This window comes from Arachis hypogaea, chromosome 20 (assembly GCF_003086295.3).
Source record: "Arachis hypogaea cultivar Tifrunner chromosome 20, arahy.Tifrunner.gnm2.J5K5, whole genome shotgun sequence".
NCBI classification, from domain to species: domain Eukaryota; kingdom Viridiplantae; phylum Streptophyta; class Magnoliopsida; order Fabales; family Fabaceae; genus Arachis; species Arachis hypogaea.
Genome location: NC_092055.1, coordinates 137,780,710 through 137,794,461, shown reverse-complemented (window position 1 = coordinate 137,794,461; position 13,752 = coordinate 137,780,710).

The window sequence follows — 13,752 nt, the reverse complement described above, 5'->3', positions numbered from 1 at the left end:
AACTTAGAAAAGTACATTACAATCAGTAAAACATGAAGGAGATTGACTTCATCAACAGCCTCTGTGCTATGCGAAAAACCAGATTAGCAAGCCTCTGATTCAGTTCTTCATACTGGCGGAATGCACCTTTGATTAGGTTACACTGTCCAGTTAGTTGAACTTCTTCAAAGAGCTCTCTCAGAACAAAACCTCTATTCACTGGTTTTCTCTCCTTGCTTTCTGAATGAACAGCAAGCTTCTTTTATCTCCTTGCATGTGGCTGAGTTCTTCTTCCAAGATCAACACCTTGAGCCTTGAGCTTCACCAACCCATAAGCTCACTTTTTCACCTTAATCCTTAGAGAAGAAACTTTCCCTCTGACTTCCTTACCTTGACCGAAAGGCACAAAGCAGTAACAATAGAAATCTTCTTATGGTCAACTTGATCTTAGCCATTGAAAAACTACTTGGTCCCCAAGTATCACTTGTGACCGTAGATGTGAAGCAGAATAGGGCAGAGAACAACTTTTCTTTGAATGCCATTTTCGGATAGTGCGGAGAGTTGGGGAAGAAGGGATGAAGATCTGATGCATGCAAGATGAGATGGATTACCTTTAACCTAAGTTTGATTTGGATTAGATTTTCTGCTTTAACTTCTGTGCTTCAAGCTTAGATTTTCTCTTTCTTGCTTCTTTGGTTAGTGGCTTATGGAGGAAGCTTTTCTTCTCTTTCTCTTTCTTACTTTTCTGAAGTCTTAATGTGACTTGATTAGAGAGGAGAGGAACGTTGCTTTGGTTGGAGCAAGATGGTGAAAAATTGAAAAACAATTTCAGGCTTGAATCGGGTTCTTCTCTACTTCAGCCCGTTGGTGCTTTGCTATGCTTCTTTGATGAATTTTGTTTGAAATGAATGACTTGGGCTTGTCTTTATTCACACTTACCATTCAGCCCATTTGCCTTGTTTTATTTTCCATTCAAGTTGGGCTGTAAATCAGATTTTGACCTGCAACATATAATAAATAATTAGCAACATATACTTATTAATTAAACAAATCTAATTATTTATTTTGCCAAAAATAATGTTTGTCATCACTAATTAATTTACTTAATTTCTTAATTCAACAAAAAGCACTATAGTATTTACCATGGACAGATGCTTTGACTATTGATATTGTGGTAAATTTCTTTTAGTTGGGTACAGCTCTTTTAGCCACCCATGTCAAAATAGTTAGCAGTCTTATAAAATATATATAAGAGAATTTTTATTTTGACGAAAAATAAAATTATAATTATTTTTTAAAAAAATGCATTCACATGAGGTTATTATTTTTTTAGAATAATGTTATATAATTAATAAAATTTATTATTTTTAATTAATAGTTAATTCTAATATTAAAAACTAAATTTTAAATTTTAATATTAATAGTATAAAAATAAATTGTTAATTTAAGGTATTTATTTTTCGACATTTTATATTTATATATAAATAATTAATTTAATATTTTTTTATGATACACGGATATTGATACTGATATAGAAATGATACGATATGAAACACATTGACACACAAAATTTATAAAGATACAAGAACACATATATATATAAAATATAAAGTATTTTTTAGATAACTCGTAATGATATTTTGATAATTTATTGATATTAAAAAATATATTTATTTTTTATTATTTTAATGTCTTCTTTTAATCATATAAAGTATTTAAAATAAATTTATTTGAATAAATAATAATATATATTATTTATAAATTTATTTCAAGAATATAAATTAAAAATAAGACTCAATATACTGACACGTGATGGTATTTAGGTGTATTTAAAATTTTTTTTATTTCTTATTAAGATACAGTTAAATAAATCAGATACGCGCGTCGAACGAGTATAAAATTATAAATAAATGTCATATCTAAAATGTATTTAATATAAAGACAGAATAATTTAGCAAAATATCCGTATTTTATGGATATTTTTTCATAGACCTTCCATAAACACATCCTATGTTTAGAATATCAGTGACCGAGTCCACTCAAATTACAAACAAGATAGTAACAACTAGTAAGTAGTAACTATTAACTAAAAGTTTAAAACTGTTAACAGCCAAACCTAACCTAACAAAACCTGGTCCTTTATTCTCTTTTGCGTCAAGTCGGTGTCCATATAGATATGTATAAAAACTCCAGTATATTCTGTAAATTGAAAAGTAAATTCTTTTCTGTAATATAGTATTGTTGAAAGATGTAATTATACAAATACTTAACACTTGAAATAAATTCTTGCAGGAAAAAATCTTCGAAAAGTGGGAAGAATTATAAAATGTAAAATAAGAGTATAATTATTATTGATTTATAATTTATATAATGTGTATATTTTATTATTTTAATTTAAAAGTAATTAAATTTTTATTTTTTATTTTATTAATTTTTTATTTTAAGAGTGCTTGATCTCTATATTCTTATGGAAGTATAAACAAATTTAAAAATTATTTGCATAATCTTAAAATTGTATTTAATGTATGTTTCAAAATCTTATTATTGTACGAACTTTAATAATAATAAATTATATTATTAAAAATATACATGTTCATACCTGACCCAACGCTAAGACCCAGGTCCAAACGAAAAGACCCAATTCAAAGGATTGAGCCTCACCCTACACCGACCTTCCCCTAAAGAAGTCGGTTCTCGCTACGACTTGTTCTGAAGAAGTCGGGGACGAAGATTAGCTGGCAGATAAACACTCACTCAAATGAGTAACTGCTCCTAAGATCTCTCAACCCACTTCTAGGAGCCATATTCCAACTTCCCTAAGATAAAGGGACGGTTATCCACCTTAAAAGGTGGAACTACTTCAATGGTGGTTATTGGCTCACCGCTATAAATACACTGACACCCCTCAGGTATCTCTAAGCCCCAATACTCTGTAGACCTGCTCACACCCTTGCTGACTTAGGCATCGGAGTGTCTTTGTAGGTACCACCCCCATTCACTCGTATTCACAAGTCGGACGGAGGCCCTGAAGACGCGAATCTGCCCTAAGGCTTCCTTCCATAGACGATTGGGCCAACCCAGCGAGTCTAGCCCAATAATCTCCGGTTACCCAACGTAACATTGGTGCCGTTGCCGGGGACCCGAGAGATCAACCAGTAATAGCGGACAAATCACCAGAAGATGGTCATACAGCGTCTGATTCCGAGCAGGAAAACCTGGACACCGGAAACAACGACGCGAATCCAACTCCTCACCAGGAAGCCAGCGATCAACATCGAGAAGGCACCTCTGGGTTTAAAAATCCAAAGGTAAGCTCCTCGGACAGACGAGAGTCAGGAAAGGAAGGGCCACCCCACGCAACCGAGCTCATGGGGTTGGTCCATGGCCACCAAGGTCGTTTGGAACAGTTGGAACAGGAGTTAGAACGACAACGAAAGGTGGAGCGAAATCTCAGGGAAGAGATAGAGCGACGAAAAGAGTTAGAGGAAAAACTCTTAAGACTAGAATCTTCTCTGAAAAGTCGGAACTCCCGTGGCGACCGAGAAGAGTCGCCCCTGGGAAGAGAAGATCCGTTTAGTGAGGACATCATGAGGGCAAAAGTTCCAAGAAACTTCCAAAGCCCTGATATGAACCTCTATGACGGAACCACAGATCCGAAGCATCACTTAAGCAATTTCAAAAGTCGGATGTATTTGGCTGAGGCTTCTGATGCAACTCGCTGCAAAGCCTTTCCGACTACCTTGTCAAAAGCGGCGATGAAGTGGTTCGACAGCCTCCCACCGAAGTCGGTCACCAGCTTTGAGGACCTCTCGAGAAAATTCTTGATGAGGTTCTCCATCCAAAAGGATAAAGTAAAACATGCGCCGAGCCTCCTGGGAATAAAGCAGGAGGTCGGAGAACTTTTGCGGGACTATATGGGAAGGTTCAATAAAGCATGTTTAGAGATTCAAGACCTGACCACCGAAGCTGTCATCATGGGGTTAGTGAATGGACTTAGAGAAGGTCCCTTCTCACAGTCCATATCAAAAAGGCACCCCACCTCCCTGAGCAATGTACAGGAAAGAGCAGAAAAGTACATCAACATGGAGGAAAATGCCAGACTACGAGAGCCGAGTTGGCGACCTGGGCATTCCCACTCTGCGAAAGAGAAGGAAAGAGAGCCCAAGAAGAAAGAAGAACTCGGTCTCGACAGGCCAAGGAAATATCACTCTTATACTCCTCTAAAGGTTTCCATGGTGGATGTATACAGAGAGATCTGCAACACTGAAAGGCTGCCACCTCCCAGGCCCATCAAAAATAAAAAGGGAGGAAGTCGCGGCGAGTACTGCGAGTACCATAAGATCTATGGTCATTCAACAAATGATTGCTACGACCTTAAAAATGTGATAGAAAAGCTGGCCAAAGAGGGTCGACTTGATAGATATCTCATGGAAAGGTCGGACAATCACGGGAAGAGAAAGTGAGAGGACGGGGACAGGAGAGACCCACCACCACAAACGCCCGAGAGACATATACATATGATTTCGGGAGGATTCGCGGGTGGAGGACTCACCAAGTCCTCTCGCAAGAGACACCTTAAGCGAGTTTACTAGGTCGGGAGTGAATCACCCGACCTCCCCACAATCTCATTCACAAAGGAGGATGGGCAAGGAATAATCCCTGGACATGATGATACAGTGGTGATAACCATGATCATAGCCAACGCCCACCTTCACAGAACTCTAGTAGACCAAGGGAGCTCGGCAGATATCCTTTTCAAGCCCGCGTTCGACAAGCTAGGGCTGGATGAAAAGGAGTTAAGAGTCTACCCCGACACCTTATATGGATTAGGCGACACGCCAATAAAACCACTGGGATTTCTACCCCTCCACACGACCTTCGGAAAGGGGGAAAAATCCAAAACTCTTAGCATAGACTTTATAGTCCTCGACGTGGGGTCAGCATATAATGCCTTGATTGGCAGAGCTACCCTAAATCGACTCGGAGCGGTGGTGTCTATCCCTCAACTTTGCATGAAATTCTCGACATTTGCAGGGATAGCAACGGTGCAAGGAGATCAGAAGCTGGCAAGAAAATGCTACAATGAAAGCCTGAACCTGAGAGGGAAAGGCAAGGAAGTCCACACCATAGAGCTCGGTGGCACAAGAATCAAAGAAGAGCTGCGCCCACAACCAGGAGGAAAAACTGAAGAAATACAGGTCGGTGAAGAGGAAGGAAAAAATACCAACATAGGAGCCAACCTGGAAGAAAGCTTAAAACAAAAGTTGACAAAGCTCCTAAAAGAAAATTCTGACCTCTTCGCCTGGAAAGCTTCTGACATGCCAGGGATAGACCCCGAGCTCATGTCCTACAGGCTCTCTGTCCACCCAGGGTCTCGACCTATACAGCAGCGAAGGCGTAAGCTCGGCCCAGAACTAGCTCAAGCGGTGGAAGAGCAAGTACAAGCACTCTTAGAGGCCGGCTTCATCAGAGAAGTTAAGTATCCAACATGGCTAGCAAATGTAGTGCTAGTCAAGAAACAAAACGGCAAGCGGAGGATGTGCGTCGACTATACCGACCTGAATAAGGCATGTCCCAAGGACCCATATCCGCTCCCAAGCATTGATACTCTAGTGGACTCCAGCTCAGGGTATCAATATTTGTCGTTTATGGATGCCTACTCAGGATATAACCAGATCCCGATGTACAAGTCAGACCAGGAAAAGACATCGTTCACTACACCTAGAGCAAATTATTGCTACGTGGTCATGCCTTTTGGATTAAAAAACGCAGGGGCCACGTACCAAAGGCTGATGAACAAGGTGTTCGCTCCCCACCTCGGGCACTTAATGGAGGTCTATGTAGACGACATGCTGGTAAAAACCCGGGAAGAGGCCGACCTTTTTATGGACCTCACGCAAGTTTTCAACACCATAAGGGTGCATGGGATGAGACTAAATCCCACAAAATACACCTTCGCGGTGGAGGCTGGAAAATTCCTAGGATTTATGCTAACCCAAAGAGGGATCGAGGCAAATCCTGACAAGTGCAAAGCTATCCTAGAACTGAAAAGCGCGACTTGCTTGAGAGAAGTCCAACAACTAAATGGCCGACTTGCAGCCCTTTCCAGGTTCTTGGCAGGGTCAGCATTAAGGTCCCTTCCACTGTTCTCTCTGCTGAGAAAAGGATGCCAGTTCGAGTGGACTCCAGAATGCGAAGAAGCGTTTCAAGAGTTCAAAAAGTTCTTGAGCCAACCTCCAATCCTCACCTGACCTCTAGTGGAGGAAGAGCTTGTCCTATATTTGTCTGTAGCAGACAAAGCTGTCGCGTCGGCCCTAATACGAGAGGATGAGGTTGGACAGCATCCAGTATACTTCACCAGCAAAGTTCTACAGGGTCCCGAACTAAGGTACCACAAACTAGAGAAGTTTGCGTACTCCTTAGTAATAGCCTCGCAGAGGTTACGGCCCTACTTCCAAGCCCATACAATAAGAGTCCAAACGAACCAACCCATGAAGCAAATCCTCCAAAAGACGGATGTTGTAGGGAGAATGGTTCAGTGGGCGATAGAGCTCTCCGAGTTCGACTTAAAGTACGAAACTCAGACAGCGGTAAAAGCCCAATGCCTCACCGACTTTATAGTGAAATATGCAGGAGATCAAGAGGAAAAGCCAACTACATGGGAACTGTACGTAGATGGATCCTCAAACAAAATAGGAAGCGGTGCAGGCATAATACTAGCCAATGAAGGGGGAACACAGATAGAAGTCTCCCTCAAATTTGAATTTTCAGCTTCCAACAATCAGGCAGAATATGAAGCCCTGATTGCAGGATTAAAGCTAGCAGAAGAGGTCGGTGCAACCCAGGTGCTGATATTTAGCGATTCCTAAGTAGTGACCTCCCAAATAAATGGAGAGTATCAGGCTAAAGACCCGAATATGAAAAGATACTTGGAAAAAACTCTGGAGCTTCTCGGGCGCTTTGCAGAAACCGAGATCAGACACATAACTCGGGACCTGAATAGCAGAGCAGATGCCCTCTCCAAGTTAGCCAGTACCAAACCAGGGGAGAATAATAGAAGCTTGATCCAGGAAACTCTCCAAGAACCCTCTGTGATGAAAACAGAGGACAAGCAGAAAGTCCTTGAAGTGACCAGGTTAAACCTCGGGTGGATGAACCCCTTGGTCGAATACCTAAAATTCGACATCCTCCCCAAAGAGGAGAAAGAGGCCAAGAAAATCCGGAGGGAAGCACAATACTACACTTTGGTGAAAAATACCCTCTATAAAAGAGGAATATCAACACCATTGCTAAAGTGCGTACCGACCTCAAGGACAACTGAAGTACTAGAAGAGGTTCATAATGGGATCTGCGGAAACCACCTCGGAGCCAGGTCGCTAGCAAAAAAAGTAATCCGAGCTGGGTTCTATTGGCCGACTTTGCAGAAGGATGCCACAGAATTTGTGAAAAAGTGCCAACCATGCCAGATGCATGCAAATTTCCACGTGGCTCCTCCCGAGGAGCTAATCAGTATAACTTCTCCATGGCCCTTTGCAAAATGGGGGATGGATCTGTTAGAACCTTTTCCCCAGGCCCCAGGACAAGTTAAATACTTAATTGTGGGAATAGACTACTTCACAAAGTGGATAGAAGCAGAACCATTGGCCACTATCACTGCCCAGAGAAGTCGGAGGTTCCTCTACAAAAATATCATCACAAGGTATGGGATACCTCATTCCATTACCACAGATAATGGAACCCAATTCACCGACTCTACCTTCAGAAGCCTAGTAGCCAGTATGAAAATAAAACACCAGTTCACCTCGGTGGAACATCCACAAGCAAATGGACAAGCGGAAGTAGCCAACAAAATCATACTGGCGGGACTAAAGAAAAGACTACAAGATGCAAAAGGAGCTTGGGCTGTGAGCTCCCACAAGTGTTATGGGCCTACCGGACGACGCCACAATCCGCCACAGGAGAAACACCCTTCCGACTTGTCTATGGCGTAGAAGCCATGATACCAGTAGAAATTAGCGAACAAAGCCCAAGGGTGATCCTCCATAATGAGGTCGGAAATGTACAGGGGCACAAAGAGGAGCTTGAATTGCTCCCCGAAGTCCGAGAGCAAGCCCAGATAAGAGAAGCAGCGCTGAAACAAAGGATGGCTACGAGATACAATAGAAAAGTCATTCGAAGGAGTTTCGCCCCAGACGACTTGGTCTTAATTAGAAATGACATTGGAGTCAACAAGTCTGGGGAAGGAAAGCTTGCTGCCAATTGGAAGGGACCATACAAGATTAGTGAAATCTTAGGAAAAGGCTACTATAAAGTGACCGACCTGAGTGGAGCCGAGTTACCTAGGTCGTGGCATGCTTGTAACATGAAAAGGTACTATAGTTAAATGCGAACTCTACTCCCTGATGTACTCTTTTCCCAAACTTCACGATTTTTTCCCAAAAATCAAAGGGTTTTTTCTGAAGAAGGGTTTTTAACGAGGCATCACAGTAGAGTCTAAGGGAGAATGGATTATCAAAAACCCTTAGTAGCAGTGAAAGTACCTTCCCAAATAAATAAAGATCTTTTACAATATCTCTTATAAATTCCTTCTCGTTTGTTTTTCTTTCTACGAAACGTGCCGACTTAAGCTCGACAAAATGTGAAAATCCCATGACCGACCTACATAGTCGTCGGAATAAAACGATGAGGTACAAGTCGGTGTAAAGAGGTTATAAAAGTTGATCGTGCGAAACTCGGAAACATTCTGACTCACAAGTCGAAATGAAAACCGAGAAGCAAAAAAAAAAAACGCATTGTAAAAATAACCTAAGTTATAAGAACTCAATAAAATCAAAATTTGAGTATAAGGAATACCAAAAAGAGATCGAAAAACCTAGTAAAAATCCAAAACAAAAGACTGTCCCAAGTTTTTAAAGAAAACTCAAAAGAAAGGACAGTCAGCAAAAAGGGTTTTTCAAATCAAAGTGGTTTTTCAAAAAACCTAAATTCAGAAAAGCATGCATACAACAAGACAAAGAAAGGTAACTTGAACCCTTATCCAAAAAAGGGATATTTTTTGTCAACCTTAACCCTTATCCAAAAAGGGTATTTCTACAATATTTTGTTTACGGCCTTAAAAGGCCAAGAAATGTCAACGGACCACCACAACATAAAAAGAGTTAAAAAAGGGGGGACCCATAGGCCGGGCCCCCATATAGCCAACAAATTTTTTAAAGAGTATCACCACCAGTACCGAAGGGAGTAGTCGGATCACCACCAGAGTCAGGAAGAGTAGTCGGCCATCAGGTCCAGGGAGAGAAGTATCCATAGGAGACGGAGAGGAGGTTCTGTGAGCCTTCGAGGAACTCGGAGCATCCTTGGAACGAGGATGGGACTCTATTATCCTCTGCCCCCGAGTCTTTAAATCCAAATCGGTGACATACTTGGGAGAAGGAGGAGAGACTATAGCCCCATCAATAACGACCTTGTCAGGATCCAAAGGAGATAGATCCAGGTCGGGAGCAAGAACTCCGACCTGCTCCTTAAAAATCCTCCATGCTTCCTCGGCCCCATCAGCAAGGGAGTCCTCCAACTCGGCATAAGCCTTTCGAGCATTCAACAAGTCCTTCCTCACCTCCACAAGGTCCTCGAATAAGCTCGAATAGCTCTCCTGTGCTTTCAACCTCAAGCCCTCCTCCATGTTGCATTAGGCTTGTAGCTTACTCTCCTTCTCCCGAAGGTCATCCCTTTCCTCCCTCAACTTGGCAACCTCCCCCCTCAGCTCCTTCTCCCGCTCCTGATACATGAGAAGCCTCCCCTCCAACTCTTCAACCTTCAAGATTGAACCCAGAGAGCTAAGAGGAGTCTTCTCAAACATATCAAGGAACTTTGTGCATACCCCCGCCGCCCTGATACTCTCCTGAGCCAGAATAGTGAGGTGGTTCCAAATAGAAACATCATCCATACCTATGCGGGTATGTGGATATATGTATTTTCGGACAAATTGAGGTGCATCCACCTTAGCCTCACCTTCAAAGGAAGAGCTAGACTCTAAAGTCTTGCGCTTCTTCTTCTCTGACTCAGGGGAAGATCGGGAGGGAGGGGACGGCTGAGAAGAAGCCGAGGAGGAAATAACGATGGGTCGAAAAGGAGTCCCCAATTTTTGGGAAGAAGGGGGAGGGGGAGGAAGAGGAGAGCTAGTTACCCTGGCGCCGCCAGTCCTGGCACGGGACCTTGCCTTGGCCTCCTGGACTCTCTGGTAAGACTCCCTGGAATTCTTCTTCTTCATCTCTGTAAAAAACAATCAGTAGCCAAAAAGTCAGCAAAACAAGTCGGTGAAAACAAGTCGGAAACAAAGTGGATAAATAAAAGCTACCTAGTTGTGCCTGGACAAAGGTCGGCGACCCCTGGAGAAATTTTTTGGTATCCAGATATGGGGCCCTCCCCCACACTTCTCGGAGGAACCCCACAATGGCTGCCTCCACCTCATCCAGATCATCCAAACCATATTTCTCACAGGGAGAGGCCTCTAGCCAGTACAGAGGAAAGCAAGGGGAAGAACTCTCGTCTAAGAAGAAGGGGTGGTGACCCTCTACAGCTTGAACTTTGAAAAAATAATTTTTGAAGTCATGGAAGGATTCATCAAAAAGGGTGAAGACTCTCCGACCTTGTATAGCTCGAAAAGACACCCATTGTTGCTTATTATTTTGCCCACTGAACGGCTTGGTCATATGAAAGAGAAAAAAGAAAATCCTCAGGGACGTCGGAAAGTCCAAACCATAGCTAATGAATTGGTAGATTTTCAAAAAACCCCAAGAGTTGGGGTGAAGTTGGGTAGGAGCAACTCGGCAGTGGCGTAGAACGGCAACCTCAAAATCAGAAAAAGGGAGAAAAACGCCCAGGCGGATGATCATACTCTCATACAAATAAAAAAAATGAGGGGCTACTTCAGAAGCCCTCCCGAAACAAACCCGGTCTTCCAGACCCGGGACCACCAATTCATACTTCGGCTCATCCTCCTCAGAAGTACAGATTCTGTGGTGAGTACGAAGGTTGGTGATAAATTCGGTATCGACCAAAGGTTCCTCTCCTAAGACCGTGACATCGACCCACTGAGCAAGAGTTTCTATGGAAGACATTTCTTTTCCTAAAAAAGGATTAGTGAAACCTACAAAGGAAAAAAAGAAAAAGATCAAGAACAGGGTCTCTACGGGGGCATGGAATCAAACAGAAGCCTACAGAATCAACTCCTCTCTCTAAAAAAGTAAAAGCATGCAAGCAGAAGCATTTCATAAAAGAGAAGAGGAGAAAAGACTAAACTTTGTCTGGAAACAAAGTAGAGGAAGATGAAAGCCTTCAAATGAAGAATTCTCCACGAACAGATAAGAAGAAAATTTGAAAAATCGCATAAACGAAACAACGAGAGAGAAGGAAAGTATTTATAGACACGTTAGAGGCATAATGGTAAAAACAGAAAGCGGTCATTAATGGGTGCACCGTTACCAAGGTAATTAATCCCTACGTGTAGTTACACGAACTCTAACGGACGCGACGTTTGATTAGACGCGACTGTGAAAATTCAAAAGTCACGGAAAGTCATGTTGGTTTCAAACAATCACGTCGGTTCCTTCACAAGTCGGCTACGACCCCGAGTAGAATACTCGAACCCAAGTCTTGAAAGGAATTGGGCTCGAGTAGGGGCACTGTTCATACCTGGCCCAACGCTAAGACCCAGGTCCAAACGAAAAGACCTAATCCAAAGGATTGAGCCTCACCCCACACCGACCTTCCCTTAAAGAAGTCGGTTCTCGCTACGACTTGCTCTGAAGAAGTTGGGGACGAAGATTAGCTGGTAGATAAACACTCACTCAAATGAGTAACTGCCCTTAAGATCTCTCAACCCACTTCCAGGAGCCATATCCCAACTTTCCTAAGATAAAGGGACGGTTATCCACCTTAAAAGGTGGAACTACTTCAACGGTGGTTATTGGATCACCGCTATAAATACACTGACACCCCTCAGGTATCTCTAAGCCCCAATACTCTCTAGACCTGCTCACGCCGCCCTTGCTGACTTAGGCATCGAAGTGTCTTTGCAGGTATCACCCCCATTCACTCGTATTCACAAGTCGGACGGAGGCCCTGAAGACGCGAATCCGCCCGAAGGCTTCCTTCCATAGACGATTGGGCCAACTCAGCGAGTCCAGCCCAATAATTTTCGGTTACCCAACGTAACAATACATAATAGACTTATCATGAGAAACATAATGAGATAATTTATCTCTAATAAAGAAAATGATATAAATTAAATCTAATTAAAAAGTATGTATATCAATATGAAATAATACTAGAGAAACAAATTATTGTTCAACAAAATTTTTAACTAAGTATCTAAAATAAATCTAAAAAATAAGATTAAAAAAAAAAATAAACGTTTTCCATCTTTATCCTCCCTAGTGCTACTTTCTCTTTTTTTTTCTTCTTTCTTTTTTATTTTTCTTTTTCTTTTTTTTATCAACTCATTTTTTTGTTCTTTTATTTGTACAAAATTTCTATATTTTTATTCAAAAAAACATTTTTCTTTTGTTTTTTTTTTCTCTAAAAAGCTAGTAACATTTCTTTTCTCTTTTATTTTTATCCCAACCCTGATATTATGGTAGCAACTAGCAACGGAGAAGCTTGACTAAGTTTATAAATTATACAATATAAATCCAAATGTTGTTTTCACCAATTAATTGAAGTTAACAAATCCTGGGAAATATATTAATATAAAAAACGACACCTTGTCTTATCTTCACATAATATAAGATAACATTAAAATTAGAATTTAATTTTGTATCTTAAAAAGTATATGCTATAGTTATTATTAATAAAAAAGTTTAAATTTTTTTAAAATATATTTTCAGTATAAAATAGTTTTATACGTGAATCTAATTACATATTTTACTTGTTTGGGTGTCATTAAATTGATAAAAAAAATTTATTAAAAAAATTATATTTTTTATTTTTTAGCGTATTTGATAAATTTTTAGTAGTAAAAGTAAAAATACTAGAAAAATAAAAATATCTTTCTTAATAAGTTATAATTTATATTTTTTTAAAAGATTTTTTTCTTAAAAAAAAGAAGTGTTTTGCATAATAAACAAAAGAAGTACTTTTATATTGTTATACCTAAACATAATTGATAGATAAAAAGATCTTTTTGCATAAAATAATCAAACATAAAATTACTTTATTTTTCTATAAGATCTTTAAAAAAAAAACTCGAAAAGAAATCTTTTCTTAGAGGTTCACCAAACAAGCTCATTGTCATATTAATAAAAATAACTATATTTTACATTAATCGTATAAATAGTCATTCAAAAAAAAGATATGATTGAACTACTGTATATAAACTTTAGAACGGCATCAAAATTAGAGTAAAGACTCAATTTTATCCCGGTCTATTTTTATGAAAGAGAAGGTAATTTCTATAAAAAAAAAAAAAGACACTTTGACTCTCAATTTTTTTATTTTGGGACAATATAATTCATTTGCGGAGTTTTATTTGTATTTTGTATTTTGAGGGAAAGAAGTTTAAACTTATACAATGTTCTTTTCAATAATATGATCACTGTTACCACCACCTTCTTCATTCTCGTCTTTATCACTTCTACCTCTATTATTTTTATTATGTAACTATATTTTATCATCATCGTTATGTTGTCTACAGTCATCATCACTAATATCAATATCATCAACATTAATATTTTTTCTTTTGTCTTTCTCCATTTAACTACCACTGATGAAGAAATA